Here is a 15,419-nt window from a genome sequence, read left to right on the forward strand (position 1 = left end):
CAAGGCTTTAACTACTATTGGTTACTGAGGATGCATCCCTTCAAAATACCGTTTGTGGAGTTCTGGTGAGTTAATATTAATAAGCCACTTAAAACTGTGTCCGGACCTGGCTAAGTAGCTCAGTTGGCTAGAGCGTCGTCCCGCTATGCCAACTTTGCATGTCCGATCCCCAGTCGGGGCACATACAGGAAACCACCAATGAATGCGTAAATAAGTGGGACAACAGATTGATGTTTCTCTCTCTCGGGGAAAAAAATCAATTAAAAAAAACGCACCTGTGTCTGGAACAGAGCAAGTACTCTACAGTATCAGCTGTAAACTTGTTAGCGGTCTAACAAGGCCGCTAACAAACATCAAGGCATCACAAACATCCCAGGTTCAAAACCAAATTTCTAACCTTTCTCCCTTAGGCTCCCCCTCTCGCGGCCTTTCCTAACATCCTTAACTCTGCTTCCTATCATATTCCCCACCTAGTCTCTAAGAAAACCCAGGTGGTTCTACCTTCAAAATATGCTCGGAGCCCAAATTTTCCTGGTTATCTCCTCACTATATCCTTGCCCAAAGCACGATCGTTTCCCATGTGCCCTGTTGCAAATTTGCGGATCTGTTTCCCTGCTTTCCCTTATTTCCCCTTGGTCTAGTTCGACACAGCAACTAGAGTGATCCTTTTAAAATGTCAGATCATGCCGCTCCTTTGTTCTGAATGCTCCAGTGGCTGTCCTCCTTAGTCAGGGCAAAAGCCTGCACCCCTGCAGTGGCCTGCAGGCCCTAGCTGAGTTGGCCTTCTGCTCCTCTGGTTCCACCTCTCCCCACTCTGTGGCACACCAGCCTCCTTGCTCTTTCTTGAACATTCCCAGTACACTCCTTTTGCATGTGATGTTGCCTGGAACGTCTTTCCTGCACATAATCTGCTCGAAGGCCTCTGCTCAGCCCCCTGCCTCCTTCAGTATCCCTCTCAAAGCATTTTCCTCTCTCCTGCATCATCAGGGCCACCTGGGGAGGACCTGGCCTGCCGACTGAGTCAAAACTTCAAAACAGGTTCTCGGTGACATCCTGTGAGCATCTAAATCAAGCCTTGCCCAGTGACAGCCCTGTCCTTGGACTGTTATATGAGGGAATCATGACCTTTAGAGTTTATTACAATATCTGGCAAACAACTTGGAAGGCATGAGAAATATGTCGTCGGTATATTTTAATCATAATTTATTATTGTTCATATTTTAACATGATAGAATTGTATAAAGATGGGTATCAGCAGAAAGAAAAATTGTAATTTGTGTGAATAAATTTGGGTTTTTCTTTTTTCTCCAGAGACATTACTATGTTGTACAACGTGAAAAGACAGAGAGGGGAAGGAGCCAAAGGGAAGGGGGCTGACAGTTATAAACTGTCTGGCTTTGTGCTAAGTGCTTCACATGCATTTTCGTCTTCAAAACTCAGCATCCCCAGGGTGAAGCCTTTTCTCCACATTTTACAGATGAAGAAGATCAGAGGGTCAAGGTCGTCTAGCTATTAAGAGCAATTGTCAGGATTTGTGACTAGGGCTGTGTTACTCCAAAACCTATCCTCTTGTCATTTTCACCATGCTGGGTTTGGTCTTTAAATCTTTTCGCAATAAATAAGTCGTTTATCGAGTCAGTGAGTGAAGCCAGAAACCCAGCAGAAAAAAAAGAATTCTTTTCAGTCTGCAAATGTCAAGGGTGATAATATGTGGCTGTGTCTTACCATGGAACTTAAAATCTTGCAAATCAGGCTTCTGTAGACATATGAGGAAGAAAAGCAAGTCTCCATCAGCACTTCTATCAAATTAAAGAATAAAATGTTACTGCACATAGAGACCATATTCCACCTATTTCCTGGAACCCAGAGGATATGAAGAAATGACAAATAGAACGTATTAGTTTACTCGCTCTTACCAGATGCAGTGAAATTTAGTATCTAGGGTAAGCTTTGGCTTAAGGGTCCCCCTGAACTGGCTTTTTAGTGAGCAAAATTTTTGAACAGTGTAATGTCTAAGAATTTATGATTATTCACTTTTTTATTGTAGTTTAAGGTATAGCACATTAGAAACATTTAAAAGAAGATAACTTGATATTTGTACAGACAGAGATTAACTTTAAACAATAATAAAAAAAATCCAGTGAATTCACTTAAGTGAACGCTACTTATCAAGTGCTGATTTATGCTTTGAACTCTGCTGGATGCTATGTATAAAGAGAGCATGGTGTGCTCAAACTAGCCCAGAGCCTCCAGAAACCCTCGAGGGGTCCGCCGTCTTTCTGAGTTCCCAGGCAATGCAAAAGCTGTTTGGGATGAACTATATCCCTGGCACACAGCGGTCTTTAAGTTGGCCTGCTCACTCCACAGAACAGGGAAAACTGAAATAAGGGCGGGGTGTTCTTTCTCAGTCTTTTGAATAATCCACCAACATTTAATCCTTTAAGTGTCTTCTAAGTTAATGTCTGATGAATTATTTTTAATGCTATTCTTTGGACCTACACCAAAATACTTTGCATATTCCCAGCACTGAAATTCTAAGAAATAGATACAAAATTTTTCCTTGGGGTTTTCACTGGGACAGCTGCCCTACCAAGGTTTATTGTTGATATTCTAGCTATACTAGTTTGATATCCACTTTTCTTTAGATTCAACGTTCAGTTCATTTGTTGCTGACGATGTCTTCATTCCCACTAACATTTTGTGCTGTGCCAAATAAAACAATATTTTAATCTATATAACATTGTTCGTTTCAGCTCTCACAAGGATTTGCAATAGCAGCCAATCTCCGTTTGGGGCCACCAGTGTGTTACTGTGTTTTCCTTTCCTATAAGAAGGAAGTTGTTCATGGTGTTATATCATACAGTTAAAAGATTCCAAGAAAAAGTTTATTCTAGTCCAAATCAGCCACACCTTTCAATACACACACACAGCAGTGTCTGTACACGGGTGGGAAAAACACTTGGCAAACAAGACTGTTACACAGCTGGGGGAGGAGGGATGACACACTGGCTATGAATTTTTACTTCTGAGGCCAAGAGGGCCCCATGCGTGCACTTCTGTGCTCTCCAACCCAATTTGGGCTTCTGAGGGTCCACATTCAAGAAACCCTCATTAGTGCTGGCAGCCATGATTTGCTTGTATGGTTTCTGGAGATTGGGTGAGGTGTCTATGATTGCTGTGAATGTGTTCAGACATGAGGCAATTTTCAGGGACCCTGAGAAGGAAGAATTCATGACTACGAGGTAATTTTATTCTTTCTTCTTTATCCAGTTATGGAATATACAACTTTTGTTAGTTTGCGGTCTGTACATGGTAAGTATGAGAGAAACATTTCTTCTATGTTCAAAAGTGGGACTCCATATTTATAGTAACACCTTCCAATTTAATGGGAAATATTAAGCTCCAACATGTCCTTTTGCTATTTTTCAGAAAGAAAAACCTAAGGTAATGGTTGAAAGATCTACATAGTTTAAAGAAATTAACTTGAAATTGGGGTAAACTCTGGAAATAGTTTTTTTCCATCTTAATGTTGAATATATAAAACAATCCAAGGATAAACTTTGCATATTAATTCTGGACATGTATAACTTAATGACTGTTCCAAAATTTTAATTCATTAAGTTAATTAGACTCCTTTTTCTAGGTTATCTAATTCAATAAATATAATTTATTACATGTATTTAAATCAAATCCAATTTATGCTCTAACTGGGCTATCAAATTATAAGCATATTAGGCTGAGACATTAATAACTATGTTTGAAAGTTATTGCTGAAAAGAATCAGGGGAAGTTGGGATGGGTGGGATATTCAAGTAAGGGGGAAAATCCACCTTTGGGAGATCAAAATCTGGCCCTTTTTGATGGCATAACATAGTCAATAGAATTAACTTGGCATCCCTTTGGGTTTGACATCATCTCTGGCAACACTCAGGACTCAGCAGGCAGCAAGGGCTTTTCAGCCATGTTAAGGGGCCAGAGCTGGTCAGCTCTTAGCCGTGTGGGCTCTCAAATCATCGCGGGGATGAGCCTCACTGCACAGGCCACCTCCGTGCCTCAGGGCTGCAAAGCTCACTCTCTACCCTAATCTAAAGGCCACGAGTTCTCATTAACTTGTCATTAAAAGCTTTAGAAGAATCCAAGAATTTGATCCTTTTAAAAACACCAAGCCTACACTATTCCTTTACCTTTATGGTCTCTTTATGCCTAGAATGATTTCAACCATAAAATCAGAAATTTCTCACAACACCTTCTCTCTTCATGTTCCAATTATACTGAAGTATGAGCCACACTTGCTCACACTTCTATACCTCTGCACTCCAAGACTGCAAGTAAAAGCAGCTGTGATCCTCCGTTTGAGTTACATGATCCTCGCACGTGCCCTCGTGGCACATGCCTATCTGTACTACACTGCATTAAAATCAGCCACGTATTTTTCCATTTCCCCATTAGACTGGGGCCTGATAGAGACAGGCGTTTTTAAATTTAACTTGTTATCCCCAATATCTACTATAGTTCTTGTACACAGTAGCTGCACAAGTGTTTGTTGAATAAATGAAAAAGCTCAGATGCTTAACAAAGAAACAAAGTGGTGGAGATCTACTACTTTTCCCCCTCCACATTTGACTGAACTAATGAAGTCTTTGCTAAGTAGACACAACACCCAAACGGTGGGTTTCTACACTGATTCTTTCTATCACGATTTCAGTAAGTTACTCTGTAGCAACAAGCATCAGCTTCACATAGTTAATGCTATGTATAATGATGGCACGTTATTAAATGGGTGTTGTTTTGGTCCTTCTAATTAAAAAGCTCTAATAAGGACTATTGTGAGGATAATGCCACACCAAGAAATGAGTCGAGCCAGGAATGGAATGAGCGGATTCGTTAAATGGCTAAGCTTTGCTTTACGGGTTCACTGGTATCACTGCACAATCATTTGGGCCCCAGGGCTCAGTGTTCGCTCTGAATGGACCTGCTATGCCTTAGCCCAATTAATTCATCTTGTAGATCCACTGCCCAGAAGTGAATAGCTGAATAGACTCAGATATTCTTCTAATTAAATCACAGTAATGTTCATTTTTCTACTGGTAGTCACAATAGCCTCATAGTATACTAGCTAAGGTTAAGAACAAAGACCTATTCATAAAATAATGCCCTTAAGACGGACTGAGACTTCTGACACTGGCTATTTGACCTTGGGACATTTTCTTAACCTCTCTGGGACTCATTTACCTTTTATGGGGACACTAGTACTCAGCTCACAGGGCTGATGTGAGGAATACATGCGATGAGCATGACGGCTGGGACACTGTAAGTGCACAATAAATAGAAGGTGCTGTCATCATCATCATCGTCATTACTTCTGCTTCTACATAGGAATGTTACTCCTCCTGAATTCTACAGGGTTTGAACCCCAACTAAATTAAAATCAAACCTAAATAATTAACAAAACCCAAATTAGTTTAAAAATTCCTTCAAAAAGATTTTAAGCAGCCAGCAATTAATTCTGTTACTTCAGTCTAAATACTTATAATGTATTTATAATAAAATATAAATCTTGCCCGGCCGGGCGTGGCTCAGTGGTTAAGCGTCGACCTAGGATCCAGGTGATCAGGGTTCGATTCCTGGTCAGGGCACATGCCCGGATTGCGGGCTCGATCAATGACTCTCTCATCATTGATGTTTCTCTCTCTCTCCCTCTCCTTTCCTCTCTGAAATCAATAAAGATATATTAAAAAAAAAAAAATCTAAACAAACATACTTTAAAGACATTTATTTGGAGATTCAATGGTGGTTTCAAGGGAATAATCTTTAGAATATTCAAGGGTAAGGATTTAGGAATGTGGAGATTGGGAGACTAGAGAAGAGGAAGAAATATTTCACAAAGTAAGAACAGGTAAGATACACAAAACTATAGCATAGAAATACAACAGCTACTAGTTCCTCAGTGCCTATGAACCAAGTACTTGGCGCAAGTATCAAGTACCTATGTGCCAAACTACACTCTTTACGTAGAATCCCCCATTTCAGCCTCACAACTGAAGAATAAACATTTTTAATTTCCATTTTACCTAGGATCAGAAAAGTTAAGTATTCACACTGTGAATTACTTGACTAAAGAAATGATGCTGCTGCGATAACATGTATAGATCTTAAGGGCATTATGCTGAGTGAAATGGCAGATAGAGAAAGGCAAACGGCATGACCTCACTTAAATGTGGAATCTAAAACACAACCACCACCAAACAAATCTGCAGAAAGAGAAACCAGATTTGTGATTACTGGAGGTGGGAGGTGGGGGTTGGGGAAATTGGAGGAAGGTGGCCAGAAAGCACAAACTTCCAGCTGTAAGAGAAGTACCGGGGATGTAGTATAACGTGGTAACTATAGTTAACACTGCTGATTGGCATATTTGAAAGTTATTAAGAGAATACATCCTAGGAGTTCTCATCACAAAGAAAAAATATTTTTTCTCCTTTTTTCTGGTATCCATATGAGATAATAACTAAACTTATTATGGTAATAATTTCACAATATATTTAAGTCAAGCCATTATGCTGTACACTTTAAACTTATACAGTGCTGTATGTCAATTATATCTCAATAAAACAAGAAAAAAAAAGATAATGTAGGAGAGGGAACAGGCCAAAGACGACTTTGAAGCTCATGCCTCAATGTTTAGATTCTATTTGGTAGGTAATTTGGAGCCATTTTAGAATTATGGATATGGAAACCTCCAAGTAATGCTTTAAGAAGGTAAGTCTAGGATTGCTTTAGGTGAATTCGTTACAGGAAGAAAAGAGAGTAAGTTAAATTAATTAGAGTGCTATGACCGCATGCCCAGGTTTGTAGCGGGCAGTCTCAATGGATACCAGTTGTCCAGTCTTCCCTCTTCATGATGCCCCTTTCATACTCAAAAATGTCCCGGTTTGGAAGGGAAATGATGTGACTAAATATGAAGGTAGATGAGAGCCTGAGTAATATGGGATACTGACAATGTGAACACAAAGGACAGATGGGAGAGATGTGGTGTGCTGAATCATCAATAGGTATTTTTCAACTCAAGTGGCTGGATAAAATCTCAGTAACTGGAAAAAAAGAAAGACAAGATTTAGGAGAGAGAATGATGACTTTAGTTTGGAATCTGCAGTACTGGCAGGATTTCATGTTGAGCTGTGCGGTAGCCTGTTGGAACCATGAGGCTGGAGATACAGTTACCCATATGGAAGTAATTACTGAAATCATGCAAGTGAGTGAGATTGCCAAGGAACAGAGTCATCAAAGATGGCAAAGAGGCCTAGAGGACCTCAGGAAGACCTATTTAGAAAAGCTCTGATTGTAAATACTAAATGAGGTTGATAGACAGTTAATAGATATTTCTATAATTACCTGATCATCTTGAGCCCAGTCAAAATGACCATCCACCCACGCAAATTCTGAGTTAGAAAGTAGCTAGCGGGTCAGGAAACCAAAGGGCAACTTCACAAACTGTTTCCCACTTGCTATCATTTTATGACATTTTCATCAACACCTTTCTTGTGAATGTGAACTCCTGAGTGTTACAAACGTATTCTTAGACCAGGGCCAGAGTGATTGATAAAAGTAAACATAGCAGTTAAGTGATGTAGGTCACTAAAGTGTACATTCTTTGTCACTCACTTTCCTGTTCATTAATGTATGTATAAAAATAATGTTGTTTCCTACATACCTTGCCACAGAATGTCAAGCTGAGTGTTATTCCAGTTATCAGTGATGACAAAGACTAAAGAACAGAGGGTCTGTATTATGAGTGTACTCAGAACTGCATAGTATATTGACAAGCTGCTTAGTATTCATGTGACAACCCGTGACACTGTTTCATTTACATAGATGTAAATCTCACTCAGGTACACCTTAAAATTACTACATGGAATTGATAAACACACAAAAAGGCATTTGAATTTAATTTCAAGGTTGCTTTGATGAATGAGAAAAATAGGTGTATTAAAAATTTTTACATTTTGTTCGGCAAATTCATATTCTTTTGCCCTTAAAACAAAGCCGTATGAAAGCACTTCAAATGCAAAACTTCATTTAACTGTCCAGGAAGCTGAAATTAAACAGCAGGAGTACTGGCATGCTTAAGCTTGTCTCTTTTTTTTAAAAAAACCTTATGTTTCAGTAAGTACCAGTAACATACGTAATTTACTGAAGTCTAACTGAAAAAAGTGACTTTGAAATTATTTAACTATCTTTTCCTTCATTTAACAAAATCCACTTTTTAAAGTAGACCACATATTTTTCTATGTATCTGGAAACAAATGGTAAAGACCACTGGAGTTACATTAAATTTATGGAGAAGAAAATAGAGCAGGATAATGAATCTTTTCAAGCAACTTTAGTACATTCTAAACCTTAAACTACTGTCAAAAAGACATAATGCAGCAACTCTGCTGTGACTCTGAAAAGTAGACAATGTGTTTCTAATACCTGCTTGGAAGAGAAACATATATGTGTCCCATTAAGAATGCAGATTCTTTGCCAATATTGTGAAATTCAGGAAGTATGGGAAACTGCAATGTGCAGTCTGTTACTCATTGATGCAACCAATTTTTCCAGGTTGCCATGGGACCTTTCAAGTATAAAACTGATAATTTTTAAAATGGTCACCAATGAGGCAGGAAAAAGTAAAATTACAGAGAAAAATCAGTATAACCAAAAGCTGGTTCTCTGAGATGATCAAAAGTTGATAAGCCTCTAGTGAGGCTGGTCAGGAAAAAGAAGAAAAACTACTATCAGCATCGCTACATATTCTATAGTAGCATACTAAAAAAAATAAAGAGGGCCGGTGTGCCAAAGTGGTTGAGCATTGACCTAAGAACCAGGAGGTCACAGTTCGATACCTGGTCAGACCTGGAACTATAGATCCAGACAGTTTCACTGGTGAATTTTATCAAATGTTTAAGAAAGATACACTACTGTACACATTTTCCAGAAAATCAAAGAGATGTAAATACTTCCCAACTCATTTTTTGAGGACAATAAAGCCAAAGACATCACAAGAAAGCTATAGACCAATTCATCAATTATGAAAAGAGACATTAAATATTCTATATAAGATTTCATTAAATTTAATAATACATTTAAAAAGATACATCAGGATCAAGTAGGGTTTATCCTAGGAATTCAAAGCTGGCTTCACCAGAGTAACACATTAAAATTTTTAAAAAGCCATATGATCACTTAGACAAAGAAAAACATTTGACAAAATCCAAATCCCATTCCTGATTAAAATAAAACAAAAAATTCCAACCCTCAGTAAACTAGGAATAGAAGGGAACTTAACCTTATATAAAGAATTTATGAAAAATCTATAGTTAAAATTATCACTTAATGGTAAAAGACTGAATACTTTTCACCTAAGATCATGAACAAGGCAAACGGTTTGTTCTTACCACTTCTATTCAGTATCTTACTAAAGGCCCCAGCCAGTACAAGTAAGGCAGAATTTGACCAATTTTGTTGTTGTTAATGAATGGATATGAAGTCAGGCTTTCCCCAAAGCCATTTGGTCTTTGTGGAAACTACTCAATTCTGCCATTGCAGCATGAAAGCAGGCAAAAAACCACATAAGTGTGTTTGAATAAAACTCTACTTAGAAAAACAGGTTGGCTGACTCATGCAATAATACAAGAAAAAGAAATAAAATGTATCCAGATTGGTATTCACAGAAGTCTATCTGATGATTGTCTATGTAGAAGACTATGAAATCTACAAGGAAAAGCTACTAGAATGAGTTTAGCTAGGTTGTAGAATACAATCAAAATGCAAAAATTAACTGTACTTGATATACTATCAATGAACAATTGTAAATTAAAAATTTTAAATACCATTTACAATAGCATCAAAAATATGAAACACTTACGAATAAATATGACAAAAGATATGTAAGGCCTGTATACTGAAAACTATAAAACATTGCTGAAATTCAAGAAGACCTAAATAAATAAAGATCTATCATATTGATGGACCAAAAGATTCAATATTGAGATGTCAATTCTTTGCAAACCTGATTTACTGATTTAAGGCAAGCCCAATCAAAATACCAGCAGTTTTTTACGGCTAAAACGGACACAGTTAATTTTAAAATGCACATGAAAATGCAAAGTACCTAGAACAGCCGAGCATCTCTGTAAAATATAACAAAGTTGGAGAATTTATCTGACTTCAAGACTTTATTAATATAAAGCTACAGTCATCAAGAAAGTATGATATTGATGTAAAGATAAAGAGATGACTGAAACAAGAGTTAAAAAAATTGAACTGTTGATTGATGGTCAGATGATTTTCAACAAAGGTACACAGGCAATTCAATGTAGGGCAGTCCTTCCAATAAATGTTGAAACAATCAGATTGTTCAACATGTGCAAAAAAGTGAACTTTATTCATACTTCAGGCTGTATTAAAAAATTAACCCCACATGGATAACAGACCTAAATTAAAACTGACCATATCAAGTGTTAGTGAGGATGTGGAGCAACTGGAGCTGGTGGGAACATATAATGGTATAACCACTTCAAAGAACATCGTGGAAATTTCTTAAACACATGAACCAGACATTCCACTTTTATGTACTTAAAAAAGAAATGAAAGCACAGGTTCATACAAAGACTTGTAACTGAATGTTCAGTCACTTTATTTATAATAGCCACAAACTGAAAATAACCCTTAAGTCCATCAAAAGATGATAATAAAGAAATTGTGTTATATCCATATAAAGGAATACTACTTAGCAACAGAAAAGAATGTGTATCAACATGAATAAATCTCCAAATAATTATGCTTAAAGTAAAAAATAAAGAGTACATATATGATTCTATTTATGTAAAATTGTGAATATTTACACTACATTTTAATGTGATTATGAGTCCACAGGTATGTATATTTGTCAAACGTCAAATTGTATGCTTTAAATATGTGTAGTTTATTGTGTCAATTCTCCCAAAAGCTGGTTAAAAGTTTAGTAAAGATCTATGAAAAGCCATTCAGTTTTATCAGAGAAATTAATTCAGACATTTCTATTAATTTCTCTCTTTGAAATTTGGCTTAATACTATTTTTCTTTGTTGTTGAAAGTACTACAGATGTCCCCCTTTTCTCCCCTCACTGAACCCACCAAGCATTCTTCTTCCCCCCATATTTAATACTTTTAAATAACTCACTATATAAGCTCATTTGAAAGATATATCTTTCATGTAAAAAGATGGCAAAAAAATCTCTATGTGAAAGCCATTGCATAGCAAATTCCTAAATATTGTTCTATTTCTCATAGGACTCATTCTCAGTTCTACAAGCAAGTGCATAACTCATATGTATGCAATTAATCAGGTATAAAAATGTCAGTACAAGAATAAACCTGTTAGCAGCCTAAGTTTGTTGTCAAAGCCTCTAAAATCCTATTGGTTCACTTTAATTTTTTCCTATGCTTTTATTGTTCGCCTCTGGACAAGTTCTGACAGTTAATTTTGCATTTGGTCTTCTGATCTTCAACTATCAAAGGGAAGAGAAGATGAAAAAGATGAACAGGCTTTTGAAAACTGTTAGCACCATGCAATTCTGTTCAGGAAGAATGAGCAGTGAAACCTCATGTTATACATGTAAGAATCTTATTAAGGCCTTAAAATACCCATACTTATTTTCATTTAAAATAAACTGGTAGAGTTCTAGATAGCATACATCCTATTAAATTTGATAAAGTGCGATTTCTAATAAAACTAATGACTTAATGAAGCTTGAGATGATTGGCTTTATTGTGTCAAGCATACCACTTAATTTTAAGATGCTATCTGGCTAAACCCATTCAGGAAAACTTAAATTCCAATTTTGTTGTTTCTACTCTCTGAATGGCACTTGGGGGTGGGAGTGGTGGTAAAGATTTATCATTGTCTCTCCTTCTCATATTGTTCCTTTTAATTAAAAATTCCAGAAATGATTTGAAAACCATCTTTTGAAAACCTGAATACTCTGCAAATAAAAAATACTGTTTTGAAGAAAAGGTAGATCTGTTTTTCTGAACATAATAATATATCTGAAAGCGCACTTTCAAAGCATTCCAGTTTTCCATGAAAAATTTCAGGGTGCTTACTTAAAACTACAAAGCATTTTGGTACAGCTACTTTACTATCCTGAAATTCATTCCTCCAAACTTTCAATTATTTCCAAACAGCAATAGAGTACAATCTGGTAGTCTTTCAACAAATGTTCATCTTATTTCATCCCGTATTTCTTTGAATAATTGTGCTTATATGTAAATCGAATGGGGCGGGGAGGGGGTGGCAGAGTAGAAACGAAGACATATGGTACACTTGGCCCTTTCAATTTTGAGAATTTTATCATAGCTTATTCCTTAGCAGGCAGCTGACTGAAATAGTTTCTGGTGACATCCCCAAATTTGATACATGAGGAAACTATGCTTTCTTTTCTAAAGTGTTATAGTTTGCATTTAGGCATTTTATTTAAACAATTTATCAGATGGACTTCAACATGCTCATTTATATCCATCAAGTAAGATTTTTTAATAACCAGTTCTAGATTTCATTTAAAGAAATTTCTTCTTTTTCCTTTTATGTCTATGAAAGTCACATGTAGTGAAGAGTAAAAAGTACATTTATGTTCTTGCACAAATAAAACCTTTTTATTTTGTGTAAATGAGTTGTAAAGAAAATGGATCACTTGTTTCACTTGTCCTTGCATTCCTGTCCTTTTAAAGAATATTATTTTTGTAGAGTAGCATGCTATATATGGACACAGAAGTCTAGGATTATCAGCATGTTAATAGGACTACAGTCCCTGTGAATGTCTTCCCTTCTAAACACTGTCTTCTTACAGACAACTCACCTGTGTTGATACTTCTGTCACTTCTAATAATGATTCTGTTTAATTAAAGGCTATCAACTTTCATCCTTCAGTTTTGACTTTTACAGTCATCAGCAACCAGAAACCAGCTGTGTAATAAACCTACAAATTAAATAATCTTTTTAGTTATCTCTAATGTTGAATGATTAATCATTAAAAATAATTTTTTGCTGCCAAAAATCTTCCTGGGAGAGAAAAGGGGTAGAGAGGGTGTCAAGGGATGAATAAAGTCCCCTAGACAGAAGCCATTCCACACATCTAAGGGTTCCGAAGAGTGCATATCAGATAGCTGAGGCTTTTACCCTTCCCATTAGAAAACTGCTCTGAGGAAAACAATTAAAAAGACCAATTAAGTAATTTAAAAATGTCAATGATTAGCTCAAACTAGATTATATCATAATTCTTTCTAGTCCAACTTTTTATTGAAAATAGGCTGAAGCCAATTAGTGATTAATTTCCCTGTACAGGGATGGAAGATATATCTGGAGTATAAAAGTTAAATATTTACCTTTCCTTCTATTATGGGTAATCAGTGCAAGAGATATAGGAATACTTAAAAGGATTTTTTAGTTACTGAAGTCTTTACTTTCATTATCTATACAATACTGAGTAAAAATTCAAGGATATTCCTACTAATGCAGTGAATTCTGTATCTCCCACATTGAACTTTTCTAAATTTAAGTAAAATGTTTACAATATACAGTTGACCCTTGAACACAGGTTTGAACTGCATGAGTCCATTTATTTGAGGGAGAAAAACTCCCATATAAGTGGACCCACACAGTTCAAATACGTTGTTCAAGGGTCAACTGTATTTTCAATCTGTAGCTGGGAACCTGGTCTGCTGAGAGCCGACTGTAGTTAAGCAGATTTTCAACTGGAGGGGTGGGGGGTGGGGAATTTGGCACACCTAATCCCAGTGGTTCTTCAAGAGTCAACTGTATACAGTGCACAATTATGTAGTGATCTACACAATTAGTATATTTTTGCACACAGTAGTTCTAACTTGAGAGGTTTCAGTTAGTCAAATACTTTCAATTTTACATTTAACACTATACTCCTACATATGCTGTAAAGTTATAAACAAGAGTACTCAAATAACTTCTAATTAAATATGGGTAACATCATCACAAAATTCTTAAAACTTGTAAGTGGTACTAATTAGTAAGTAGTACTAATGACCTTTGCCAATGAAATTCAGAGTTCCTTAAGACTTAGATAAAAATGGTTTAAAGGATTCACAGGTAGAAACACAGCTGCACATACAGAATGAAACTAATATATGTTCCTTTGAAAACAATGATACATCCTAAAGATTAACTACCAAAAATGTGATTAAGTTTTCACTGTCTTTTCAATTACACCATGATGATAACTAGACAGGGCTAAGGAATCTAAGCCCTGGTGCTTAAGTCTCCAAGGACCAGTTTATTTTATATACATACATCTGTTTGAAAACCAGAAATGTATGTTTCTGGGGACCAAATATAAAATAACCACCTTTACCTGAAAAATGGTGATCATTGTATTTTCACAAAGGACACTTTTATATTAAAAAATCGAAATATTCAATAAAATTTGAACACAAAATGACTGTAAAGCTTGCCTTTAGTCTAATTGAAAAGGTTATTCCTATTAATGGTTAGGTACTTTTACAGTTTCATAGTCTTACATAGTTGTGATTTTCCCCCTTCTAAATGTATACTCAAATCAGGCAGAGAATAAGTCTTAAGCTAAGCCACACAGTTCATGCTATCTAAAGTGCCTAACACAAGTGTTTCATTCATGAAGAGGCACAAAAATGTTAATTGAATGAATAAAAACTAAATTTCTCTTTTTTGCATATAACAGAAAACAATTACAAAGGGTAACTATACAATATTAAAGTGGGAGGACATGAAAAGCATTTTGTAATAATGTTTCATTAAGATTTGTTTCTGAAGATATTATAAAATTTTATAGATGTTGCTAAATTCTAGTTTATAGTTCAAATGCTACTTCTACTAATTTCTACTTCTGTAATTTTTATTGAGAAACAAGGTGTGATCTTTATTCAGAAAACATAGATATTACCAGTAGGGCACACACTTACAAATATAAAAACCCCAAACACAAGGTTTTGGCAGTCCATCCTCTCATCTGGTATTCACATATTTATTGCAACATGCATGAGTTCATACAGTATGAACACGAAGTGTTCAGTACCTGAAAGCATTAACATAATAGTACTATACTATATGTATCAGAACCACAGTCCTGAAATTAACATACAGTGAGTAGTAAATGGTCTGCAGTCTGTGATCCTGAAAGTTCTTTATACAAAGTCAACTGACTAGAATACAAATACAACATACACAATACCATAAATTATCTGTATGAACTTGTCACAAACTTCCTCTGTCCATTTTGTGTGTTAAAACCCGAGGATGGATGTGATGCCTTCTTAATGATCTGCTACACCTAAAAGCCTGATTCTGTAGTTTTATTCCTATCACATTCTAAATCAATTAATGGTTAGTTGCCCAA

The sequence above is a fragment of the Miniopterus natalensis genome, chromosome 8 (assembly GCF_054644295.1).
Source record: "Miniopterus natalensis isolate mMinNat1 chromosome 8, mMinNat1.hap1, whole genome shotgun sequence".
In the NCBI taxonomy this organism is placed as follows: Eukaryota; Metazoa; Chordata; class Mammalia; order Chiroptera; family Miniopteridae; genus Miniopterus; species Miniopterus natalensis.